This window comes from Carassius gibelio, chromosome A24, assembly GCF_023724105.1.
Source record: "Carassius gibelio isolate Cgi1373 ecotype wild population from Czech Republic chromosome A24, carGib1.2-hapl.c, whole genome shotgun sequence".
In the NCBI taxonomy this organism is placed as follows: Eukaryota; Metazoa; Chordata; class Actinopteri; order Cypriniformes; family Cyprinidae; genus Carassius; species Carassius gibelio.
In genome coordinates, this window is record NC_068394.1 from 9,462,894 (window position 1) to 9,476,499 (window position 13,606).

Genomic DNA, 13,606 nt, shown 5'->3' on the forward strand with positions numbered 1-13,606 from the left:
GCCAAAGCCAGCCAAAATGGGCAGGGCGAATGGCTAAATAAGCAGGCAAATCGCCAGAGGAAATCAGGTCATACGACTGAAGTGAAGACACTGCCTCGTGGCACGCAGCCTCATGGCACGCAGCCTCGTGGCATGAAGACAGAGTGCTGAGCACCAGTCAACAAAGACTGACCATTTCTGGGCATAGAGGCATCTTGTAGACGGGGCTCTCGCCTGAGCAATGGTGTGTAGCACATCCCCGGGGAGGCTTAGAAGCTCCCATCGAGGGACCATACGTGCAGAGCCCAGAGTTCTGTCTGCGGATGCCAGATTGTCCTGTTCACCTGAGAGAGGAGGTCCTGCCTCAGGGGGATTGGCCATGGGGCTTTCATGGAAAGCCTGAATAGCTCCGAGGACCAAACTTGGCTCCTCCAGAGTGGGGCCACCAGGAGGAGTCTGTGCCTGTCTTTCCTGACTCTGAGGGATCAATCGGGGGAAAAGCGTAAATAGGAACGTAATGCGTTGGCTGGGGAGCAGTGAGCTCTTGGCAAAATTGACTCTGAGTCCTAGGCATTCTAAGTGGCTGGTTTGCGACTGGCCTAGAATGAGCCAGTAGTCAAGATAGTTCAGAACGTGGATTCCCATCTGTCTTAGAGGGGAAAGTGCCTCGTTCATGCACTATGTGAAAGTGCGAGGAGCTAGAGACAGCCCAAAGGGAAGGACTGTATATTGGCAAGCCACACCATCCGGCTCTACCAAAGTGGGAATCACCCCGTGGAAATGCTGGGGTCTTCGGGCGAACTGCTGTTTAGCGTGCTTAGCGGGGCGAGCTTGGTGCTGCTCCCTAGGGGTGCCGCCTGGGGGGGTAGAAGGAGTAAGCTTGCTCAGGTGCTGAGTCGGCGCAGTCCTGGGGCGACTCGAGGCAGAGCTGGAGCATTTGGGCAGGAAGTGTCGCATGGCCTGGGACGACTTCTGTGCTGCAGTGAAACACTCTGTAAATCCCTCTACAGCTGGCCTAAAGAGACTGGACGGAGAGACTGGGACATCGAGTGAGGCCACTTTGTCACTCTCCTTTATTTCCATCAGGTTCTCTTTTGTGATCGCTGGATGGCGGCAGGAGATCGCTGAGAAGCAGCCGGAAGCGAGAAGCGGGCGGCCCGAGATTGGCGCTGAAAAACGGCTGTCTACGAGAGCGCCGGTGCTGCAGGCGGTCAGCGGTCTCAGCTGATCTGCTTTGGTGCCTCTTCGACAGCGAGAGCTTGTTTCTGCGAAGGCGTTCAGTCAGGATCCAGCGGATTGAAGTCGTCGCTGAAGGAGTGAGATCTGATTTCCTCTGCCGATTTGCCTGCATATATAGCCATTCACCCCGCCCATTTTGGCTGGCTTTGGCGCGCTGCATCGCCACAGGCTCGTGCAGCTACGCAGTGCTGTCATTGGTTTAAAAAAGTTTACAGATTAAACCAATGGCGGTGCAGTTGCACTGCGTTATTGAAAAAAGGCTTCAGTATCGAGGAAAAAGGAGCTTTTGTCCTCATTTGCTAAGGTGTTTATAGGCAGTTGCTAGGGCGGTGGCTAGGGTTCCCACGATGGTTGCTAGGGCTGTTGCTAGGGTAAACAGGGTAGGTTGCTAGGATAATTGGGGTGGTTGCTAGCGTGTTGCAATGTGGTTGCTAGGTTACTTGGGGTGGTTGCTAAGTCAGTTGCTTGGGTCCCAAGTATGGTTGCTAGGGCAGTTGCTAGGGTTCCCGGGTGGATGTTAAGGTGTTGCTATGTGGTTGCTAGGTTACTTGGGGTGGGTGCTAGGGCGGTTGCTAGAGTATACATTTGTATATGTATGCGTTTATCTATTAGTATGCCACAGTTGTTAAAATGTGCTGTATATGTCAGATAACATGACATAGATTACTGTATTTAGCAATGCAGTGTGCTTGATGTTCCATTTCCAGTGTGATACATTGTACATTGATTGTTTCTTGAAATTATTTAAGAGTATGGTGAGGAACTAGTGGTACTCTGCTGGGAATCAAGCTACATGGAAACTCACTGGCAACAGTGATGTCTTCATTAGCAAGATGTTTAAGGTCTGACTTTATTTTTTAAAGTAAGTTAACATTTTGCGGTAGGTTTAGTTCATCTTTTATTTGAAAGTGTTTTGTTGAACTGCTATTAGTGCAGAGACATTGAATTTCTTTCAGAGCTGCTTAACTGGGCTGAGTGCCCTGGTTTAATGCAATGTTCGATCTGGGAGCTTTCCAGATTCTAGACACAATGTCCATCGTCCCCCACTCACTGCGGTCGTAAACGAGCCAATTAATGTAAAAGGTTCAGGGATATCATCAATAAGACAGTGACATTTTCAACCAGTGTGTTTTAGTGTTGAACAAGAGCCGTGGGGCTTTAAAATAGAATCTCAGAAAGTGATAAAAGTAACTGTCTATTACGTAAGGCCGTCAGGCCTCGGATGGCTATTTACTACTGCTCTTTTGTGTGGTCTGAGGTGTTGTGTGTAATTGCATGCACAATGTGAACACAGTAAAGAATGTTAGCGTCTGCGCAGTACCAATTATATGCCAAATATCACTACAAGAAAGTGTACTTGTTGTATATATTAAATACATGGAAAATTTGTTCACTCCAAAAAAAATTATATCTATCTATCTATCTATCCATCTATCTATCTATCTATATATATATATATATATATGTTATATATGGGTAAAACTGAAAAATGGGGAAACTATATAGATGTAATGAACAGTATTTCTTATGAAACATCAATTAAATATAATTTATTTAAAGCATTGAGTAAGTTGTCACTTTTGCATGAATGTATTTGGTTTCTTTTCTGTATAAGGTCATATGACTAAACCTACAGAAATAAGGCCATTGAACTGGAAAAAAAGTGCTTTGAACGGGAAAAAAACCTCTAAGTCAGCATTCTGCAGGTGGTATAAATCCAGGCTCTGTTTTGGCTTAATAAGGCCAAGGAGATAAACCTCGTCCCAATATGGCACATAAGACACAGGTAGTTCATAATGCACCTGAGATACATTAATATGAATTACACATGCTCATAAGCCACACTGCTTACTGCGCAGGTTGCTATTTTATCACCGTTGAGAGCTCTGCACATTTGTTCATCAGGAGGAGCTGCTCACTGTGGAGGCTGAAGCTATAAATACAACAGAGAAACCATTTGATGGCTAGAGTAATTTTAGCTGCTGTAGATGTAATCTAGTAAACAGCCAGTGATTTCAACACGTCCACTTTCCAAAAAGGGGCTTGCATGGTGGGTTTGTGATATCAAGATATGTCTTTGATGCCATCTGTGATGTCATGAGATTTCAAGCAAGGAAATTAATGAATGTTTTTCCAAATATATATATTTTCTTATCTTTTCACTTCAATCCTGCCAACAGTTCACTCTGTATGAACTTTTATTGATCGGGAACAGAGCTCCATCTCAGAATGACAAACAATAGATGAAAGTGACATACAGCCAAGTATGGTGACCCATACTCAGAATTCATGCTCTGCATTTAACCCATCCAAAGTGATCACACACACACCTGGAGCAGTGGGCATCATTTATGCTGTGGCACCCAGGGAGCAGTTAGGGCTTCAGTCATGGTATTACCAGCCCAAGACTTGAACCCACAACCCTAGGGTTAGGAGTCACTCTCTCTTACCACTAGGCCACGACTTCCCAAGTGAACAAGTGAAATCTGTTAAAGACATAAAACAAGATTTATAATTTTAATTTGCTGTGGCTGTTTCTCATCTGTTAGCATGTGATGCTGTTATCATGTGCTATTTTTTATAATACATGCAGAATATTTTGATTCAATCAAAGGTTTACCCAGGTATTATACAGAATGTTCATTAAAGGAATACAGTTGTTCACCCCAAAATTATATTAATCCTTATGTTGTTCCAACCTATATGACTGACTGTCTTCTGTCAAACATAAAAGTAAATTTTAAACAGAACATCTTCATGCTCTTTTTACACCGTGGAAGTTAATGATGACCAGGGGCTGTCATGATCCAAAAAGGACATGTAAAGACGGCATTACATTTCTAAGTATACATTATTAACTGAAAAAAATCCTCTTCCACAATAAATTTTAAATATGCATTTATTAAGTTCACTTTACATGAAAATCAGTAACATTGATTGGCATCTTTGACCTCAAACCAGTTGAGACTGGTTATTTGGCAAGTATTTATGCAAACATAATGAACCTATGGTGCTTTTATGGGGCTTTTCATCATTTATGGAGCTTAACAGCCCCTGGTGACCATTCATTTTCATTATGGAAAATATAACCATCCTATGTAACATATTGAAAGAACGTCTTCATATGGATTTGAAAACAACAACATTTTACATTTTTGGTGAATTATCTATTTTAACATCCCTCGTGTCATTTCAAACCTGTATGCATTTCTTTCTTCTGCTGCAACACACAATATTTTGAAGAATGATAGTTTCAAACAACTTTCCATTGCATGGACAAAAAAAGACATTTCTCAAAATATATTCCTTTCTGTTCTGCAGACGAGAGAAAGTCACAAATATTTGCAATGACACAAGGGTGAGTATATATTCTAATTTCATTTTTGGGTAATCGAACTTACCTTACTTACCATTTAAACTTTCATATGCTGAAACAGTGGATGGTGTTTTCCAAACATCTTAAAAAATATAAAAAAAACTTACAATTAATGAACATAACCCTATTGGCCAGTTTTGTCACATGCGCTGATCTCTTATCAGGTGCAGTCAGCCTGGCCAGCAGATACAGGATCATATCTCTCTTCATCTTTTAATCACTCTGACAGCTAACTTGAGTGATTGCTCTGACCTGTGGTTTGGCACAGGGACTCGTTTCTTCGAATCATGTAAGGCCTATTTTTACTCCAGCTGTAGCTGTTTGCCCTATAAACCCCCCTCCTATTATCTCAGGCAGTTTTGTCTATATGTGCACCAGCAAGCCTGCAGTAAAAGAGCAAAATGCCTTCTTATAAGAAACTCCATATTCCATATTTATGCCGAATTCTTGTGGTACTCAGACACCTTTTAAACCAGATGAAGGCACTAAGATTGGATGTAGCTTCTTGCTACACAGATTCAGCACTTTTTTGATATGGTTCTTGCCCTTTCAGTTGTATTTTTGGAAATGGAGAAATGCAAAGACATTTTTCAACTGAATTTGTTCCTACATTAATTAAAATATCTGAAATACGAAGCAGTGCAAAGTGTGAGTCATTCCTTCTGAAACATTTATTTACACTCATTTTCCACTATTATAATTTGCCTAGAAGCTAAGTTGAGATGTGTGTAATGGTCTGTGACACTTAAGTACGACATTAAAATTGATTTATCTTTTCAACAGCAACGCAGTCGTATGTCAGCAAGTGAATCTCAAATCTATTTAGCACTTATTTTAGTAGACATACATAGCTGCAGGCTTACTATGTAGTACATTATATGCTGGCATCAATACTTTTCTTGAATCTCAAATGGAATATGTCATGTAAAGAAGCTTTGTCCCTTAATTTTCCTCTGCTGAATCTGGCATCTTATAGAGTGATGTAAGTTGTTCATATATTTGTTTTGTCATTAATTTTGCATTCTTGCATTAATGGTTTAATTAATTTAGCAGGAGCTGCCCTAAACACACTAGAAACACGCCAACGGTGGAAGAGCACAAGAGACATTCAAGACTCTCTGCCAAGGACCACATGAATCATATGGAGGCCCAGGAACGTAGACGGTGCTATTTAATAAACACAAGTGCTGGACACATGTGACCTTCAAACAGATGATTCAAAGGCATACATTCTCATGATTCAGTGAAAATCACAGCTCCCCCCCTCGTTTCCTGTAGGGGATGTTAGACAGTTTCAAGAGAGCACATAAAGACCATCTCTGTTTACGGGCTGCACTGTCCCTGCAATAACCTAAGTTACTGCCTTAAATCTGATGAACAGCTGCAGAAATGCTGGAAAACATGCTAACACAATGTTGAGCATACCAATGATGTAATTTCCTGTAGATGAATCCATTTGTAAATACTATAATAAACCAGGTCCCCCTCAGTGACAGCTGATTCTGAGACCCTCCGCCACGCATAAAGGGCTAGTCCAGCCAGTTTCGCTATCATTTACTCACCCATTTACATTCCGAACCTGTTCTTCTTCTTTAGAACACAGAAGATATTTTGAAACATATCCATAGAATAAAATTTACGGGGGTCCAGTGTTTATTTTTGCCTACACTAGACTTTTTTATTGGCTTTTTAGTAAGCTTAGTATGTTTTTAGTGCAAACGATGACTTACCCTGGTATGAATCATCTTTTACATGTTTTGTTAAAATACTAAGTGACTACTAAATTCCGGAGGCTATACAATAACTGACTCTCGTGTGGTCCCTGTGGAGTCAAACAGCGAAAGTATGCTCTTTTGGTCTTGGCAGTCTAAGAGCTTGGCACAGTCTCTGGTAATACTGAGCAAAGACAGACACAAGGACACTTCAGTGCTGTTTTATTTTTTCCTGAGAGTAAGATTAAAGTATCCTGGCAAACATCACAAAGCTAATTTGGATTGTCGTGCATATTGTGTCACATTGTATCAATAAATCCAGAGTCAGTTTGACCTAATAAAATGGTTTAATACAACCGGAGAAACTCCCGACAGCTTGAAGGAATCCGCTCTGTGAAAACCCCCATCTATAATCTCTTTAAGAGCTTCTCCTGGCCAAAGATATTAGTATAAGTCAGATTTAATGTACATTTTCTAGCAGCGTCAAAACTCAAGGTTGAGTTGGGTCAAATACGAGAGTCTAAAAAATATTTCAGGCTCCCCAACTCAAAGGGAACACACGACAGAATCAGGTGCCTATTTCATGGGAGTTATGACACAGGCATGTTGTTGATGTTCAAACTTCTGATCTCCCAGACGTTTCAGTGTTTCATTTATATGCTGATTTCTGTCCTGAGTGAAACTGTTTTTGAATAATTCTCCAGGCCTGCAACGAGAGATAAAAAGTGATTGATTGGTTATGAGTGACGTCAAATTAAATGTATGTATTTTGCCCATTGTTTAGTATAAACATGGACAATTTTTGAGCTATTAACATTGTTTTATATCACTGTTCTGTTCTATTTTCATTTATATAAGTTGTAAAAGTTACCTGTTTTAATTAATGGGCAGTGTAATGCCAATTTTTCTCAAAAAGTCAGTTGGGTCCAAACAATGCTGTTTAGACCCAACTGACTTTCATTGTTTAGACAGAAAAGCTGTAGAACAATTTGTCAATGTCAGACAGGTTCGCAATGACATGGAAGTGAATAAAAGATGAGAGATTTTTCATACTTTGAACTATCCCTTCAACAACACTTTCTAAAAAAAAAAAAAGGATGTTTCATAATACAAAAACTGCCTTTTCACTCCAAACTATGCATTTAAATCAACAGCCCAAATGAGTTTGTATTCCTAAGAGAATTATGCTCATATGGAGTTTACAGAGCCAAGGGCCATTAATGTCAAAAGGCCTGTGAAATCTCTCCTCCTGTCAAGTCTCTTGTTCCCTTGGACAGCAGTGATTTTATTTTAGTGTAGCAAATGACTGAATATGTTGCGGGCATGCTGACTTTGTTTAGCCTGGAGGGGGTAACCGTTCAGAAGTCAGAGAGGGAATGGGTATAAAGCCATTGTCTGCTTCAATCAAATGGGGATTTTAGTAGAAATTAATTTTACTTAAAAAAGCTAAATCGTTTCATTGCTCTTTTATCCACTTGTCTTCATTAGTTCTCTGCACAGGTCTATGTGGAAACATCCATATATTGGATGAAATATAAAAAGATTTTGTTAAGAGAAACACTGTGTTCTAAGGATAAATGAGTTTACTTTGGCTCGATGTGAGGCCCATGTGAAATTTCTTTAAAAAATTGAAAATGCATTGTGCATCTCACAGCGTGTCAGCGCTCTCAGTCATGTACATACTTGAAACGTTATATTTGCATATTGAGGCACAGGCCTCTTAATCACCACAGAAATGATTCTAGATTTTCTCATCGGTTTTGTTTCTCCCTTATATTTTTTTTTCCCAAGAGATCTGCTTAAAAATGCTGGACTATGGGCACTGTGATCATTGAGGAACTGAGAAATTCTGAGTTGTTCAATGCATTATAATTCAGAATTTCTTAGTATAAAATGGTGCATTTTTATTTTTACACTACTTATGGTAAGAGCATTTGCATCTATTTCGTGCTTGAGTCTGGGTGTGATTAGGAACAGGAAAGCATGTTTTTATGTTAAACAGCATCTATAACAATAACAGTGCTAAACAGTTCAAAATGTTGTTGTTTATTGGAATAGTACATTTTGCTGAAGGCTCACGGATAGAATGAATAAACATTTTCTGAGAATACAAAGTATACAATCTAGTGGAGAAAGGAAAAGCTTTTGTCCCTCTCATGAATCTTTTAATATTTTTAACAATTTAAGTAATGTCAAAAAAGTACAGAAAGCATTTGATCTTCTAAACTTTTATCTTTTTTTTTTTTTTTTTACATAGACAAATGCTGTTATTTTTTGTACCTCTTTCTACTCTATTATATATTTTAAAGTATACTAGCAGAATAATAGATATAAATTACTTATTTATTTGGAAAGTAGCAGTTCTAAATATTTGCATAAATTGGGAATTTTGGTGCCATAATTTAGATCTATATCTATCTATCTATCTATCTATCTATCTATCTATCTATCTATCTATCTATCTATCTATCTATCTATCTATCTATCTATCTATCTATCTATCTATCTATCTATATATATATATATACACATACATATATACATATATAAATCTTTACATAAAATGTATCCTTTAAATTAATTTAAACTCTAAGTACACTAAAATTCTCACAAACAATTAAGTCACAGAGAATGATTATAAGTAAACAAACAAGTAAAATAAAACTTATAGTTAATTCAATTAATACTTGAGAGAATTTAATGTACTCAAAAAGAACAATTACAAGAAAAATATAAGTCATTTACTACAACACTAGTTTTATGCATCTTACACATATCCTTAACATTAAATATTAAAACTTAGGTATCATATAAAGTATGTGGTTAAGCCACAGCCTAACCTCTAGAATTATAGCCGGATATAAAAATGTTGAACCACAAGTTTGTGATCTCATGGCAGTAAATCTGATTAAAGGCCACTGACATTTGGCATTAAGAGCCCAACATGTTATCAAAATCAAAATTCCTCAAAAACTACTGCCTGTCATCTTGGAGTAGTCACTCAGTCGATATCAGTCCTTTTAGGATTGAAGGCTTTTAAGATTTATTTGGTCTAAGTTAATCTCCTTAATAAAAAAAACTCCTGCTGCCAGTACTGCAGAATTACACTGTCACCTTCTCAGTTCACAAAGTCATAAATGCTGCTCTAAGAGAATCAGCAAAACAGTAGAATTTTTATTTGTAGATTTTTTTTAATTAAAGAGACCCATTGGATTCATAGAATTCTGTGAGCTAAACATGGCTCTGCTAGTTAGCTTCAATGGATTTTTGAAATCAATAGTTACGAAAGTAAAGTGAACATCGAGTTTACACTGATGTATTTTTAGGCTACGGAAATGCTGCAATATTGACTGTCATGAATCAACAAGTAACAAGTCCCACTGTAATTGAGTTTCTTTGAGCATGTTGGCAAACAGTTTGAATGACAGTTGCTTCCTGTCAAATTTACACTTTAAAAATAGAAAAAGAGTGACTACTCAAAAACTAGTGCAACTAGTTCCCATGAACAAGCGGGAAGAGAATCATGTGGGGATTTCTAACACCAGGTGGTAGAACATTAATGGGGGTGAATCCTAACACAGCTGCTCCAACCTTTAACATGTGGGTACACACCGAGAAAAGAAATGGAGTTGCTGTCTGCATCAGAGCTTTGTGGTTTAATTAGCCCCATATAAATAGGCTGTTTAGGAGTGCGGTCTGTGACCATGCTGTACTCCATCTATGGGGTCTTACTTTCGTGCTGGCAGGATAATGACCTCTGGGAGAATCCATCGCATCTTTTGAAAGTTCAAATCAGATGCCACTTTTGTTCGCAAGTGGCGCTGGAAAGCGAATAGATGGATGGTAAATGACAATCCACAATGATTTGATAGCAACATCAAAGACATGTTGCTAAATAATAGCCTGGAGATCTTTTATACATTTTAGTATAGGAATTAAATAGATGCACCCCTGGCACCTGGACATCCGTAGATCACACTTTTACTGGTCATTTCTTGGGAAAGGTAGCATTACGTTATCCTTCCCTCAGTGTCACAGTCTCAACATGGAATAAAATCTTTCTCAAAAAGGACGGAGGTGTTACCAGTTGACCTCAAACCAGGACGAAATCCTTTCTCAGTCACGATCCTTGAATGAGATAACCCGTCCATCTGCTTCGGACTGATATCAAATAACAAATAAGTTGATTGGTCACCAAGAGAATATCTTAAAAAATTGTTTTATCCAGGGTAAAAATAACCAAAACCACTTTTCAGATACTGCACTGCCTCTTAATATATCGCAATTTGTATGAAAATTAGTAAGCATATGGCTTCTCTGCTTCTGGAACAGATCTAGTTTTGCCCTACATTTTTTTTATCACATATACATTAAAGAAATATAATGGGTTGTAAATACCATCTCATGTTGACTTTAAAGTCTAAACTCTTTAATGCATAATGTGCTACTTTTTTAAGATTCTTAGACAAGGTTACAGAGAACCAAACGAGAATAACTTTGGTAGACTTATGAGCATATTTCTCGACCAGTAGACTTAATATATTACAAAATGTCTCAAACATTCACAGACTTAATATTCCAGCTATGCAACCCTTACTTCTAAAGACAAACTTGGCAAAGTAACATTTAGTGGACACTGTGGATCTAAAAATATCTATTCACTTCTTCAAATGTCCATTATGCTGTCAAGGCTATTTAGTACAGCACCGGCACTGTGACGTGCGAGGGTGTTGTGTTTTCCAAAGCACCCTGTTTCACATGGTTTATAGTGTCTCCTGTGTGGCTCCTCATTCCTCAGCCCCATTCCGTAAACAAACACATATTATTATGGTTACTTGATTGCCCGCTAAGCCTCAACTGTGTGCTTACTGCACATAAAATGAACGCTATAAATAGACAAGGTGAAAGTTCTGCCATAGCAGCAGTTCTATGGTAAGATTGGGCCTTTGTGTTGTTTGTTTCTCTGTGTGTAACCAGTCTAATTGTGTTAAGAGGTTTAAGCTGTGTGTGATGGGAACTTTATGGTTATTGTTTGACAAATTTCATTGAGTGCAACATCCATGTGAAGCATATAATGATGATGATGATATTGCTTTGATAGGCCTACATATTTAATAAGCAGTGAGTTAATATCAAGTTACATTGATTTTGGACATATTGTCAGTTAGTTTGTACATTGTTGCTCAATCAAAGAGCAATTTTTGTTTTGATGAATAAGTGAATGTTTCAATGACTAGTAGACACTTGTTTTGTTTAAGCTGCTCACATATTAAAGTTCTTACACAAAATGCCATTCATATGTTTTTGTATAATGAAATACATGAATATGTAGGCTATACAAGGCCAGTATGTAAAGAATATTTCTCTGATTTCCATCAGATCGTTTACATCACTGGTGAAAGAGTTTTTGTTCATTATTACTTATTACTGCAGCCGGGATCGTAGAGTTGAATCTTTAACAATTAAGTGATTGTTGGAACCTAGTAGCATGTTGGAGCCTATTGCAAAATTACAAGTCATTTACAAGTTACAGTGAGTGATTTTAAGCAGCAATGAGTAATGACATTCTGCCAGAACACAACTTTGTTAATTACAGACTGGCACATTTTCTTCCACACATATACACTTAATAAGCTTGCATAACAAGCTTGCTACTTTTACTGAAGCTTTACTGAAGTAACTTCTGTGGTAATTTACACCCACTCTCTAAGGAAACATACACTTCTTTTGAGTGAAGAACAGAGGTGCTAAAAAATTGTCTGACACCTCTAAATCTTCACACTTTCCTTAACCTCAAAAGAACTTTATCCATACAGGTTTTTATCCGTACACGTCATTTGATTGGTTGTGGAATGTGGCCAACAGGATCTTGGCAGAATGTTATCTTGGCTTACATTTCGGTCATAATCATGAATTCATGTCAATTAAAATGTGAAGTCTTCCCTTCTAGTTTTTGAACTTCCAAACCTTAAACTGAGTGGCTAATCATTTTTTTAGGCTTCTTGGGCCATAAATTTGAGAAGCTCTGTGAAAACAATCACTCTTGCTCAAGAAGGAAACACAATGCATTAAGAGCCGGGGGTGTGAACTTTTTAAACAGGTTGATGATGTATAATTTTTTTCTTGTATAATTATGTTTAAATATCAGATTTTTCCTAGAAGGCAAAATAAGTATAATTTACCCTGATCATCATGTTAAAAAATGTTTCACGTACATTTTCTTACCACTGTACTCATACTACTTCAGAAATAGTAGTAGTATTCTAGTATGCTGTTTGCTATGCATTTTTGACTTGCTGTGATACCTCATCAAAATTAAAATCTACCATACCATTAGCAAAATTTGAAGCTGTAAAACAACTCTTTTCTGGGTTTGCCTCCTGAAAGCACTGCAGCTATGTTCGTTTGTAAGTAACAATTTCTTCACAGCCATGGGAGCACTGCCAAGGACCAATATTTGCATTTACTGAAAAGGTGAAGGGTTTTCAATAGGAAGGGGAAATTATGCCCTAAAAATGGTTATCTATTTTCAGTCAGATCTGATAAGTACAATGGTACCCAAAGGTAAAAATATGCATAAGAATACACCTGCCATAATTGGTACAACCCTTGAATGGTTAAGCAATTAAGATTCTAATTTTTTTTAAGTGATCTTAACATCTCAAAGCTCTAGAGGGAGTATGTGTCTAGAAGGAGTAAAGCTCTAGAGAGAGAGTATGTGTCTTGCACATAAACTCAGATCAGACCTTAAAACGCACCAGGATTGTTTATTATCCATTTAATTGCAAAAAAAAAAAAAAAAAAGCTACAGTTGAAAAGGAATAATGATGGCATGTGATTAAATTAAGAAAAATAAATACACTATACTATATCTATATGGTGACTGACACTGCAATGCAACGCAATGTTGACTGGTTGTGTCAGTCAGTCCTGTTAAAGGAACAGTTTACCCCAATTTTTTTTTTTTAAAGTTTAGATGTCAAACATGCATAATAAGCTTCAGTAAAAACGCTGCATACACAGAATGGCAACTTCTCAATATCTGCATGCATAGGAGAGAGCATATCAATCACTGAAGAAGTGGGGCGGCTGATCCTCAGCGGTGTCAAAACAGATATTACAGTGAGTATTTTTTCACCAAATGTGATTTAGTTAGTTTAAATGGAAAATGATTAGAATGAGCTCTGCTCTGAGATACAGAAATGAACTTATTAATCACAAGACAAGCTGCGTCCAGCCTCAGCCTCACTGAAAGATATTATCGTCACTAAACCTCTGTTATATCAAATTAATTTAATTG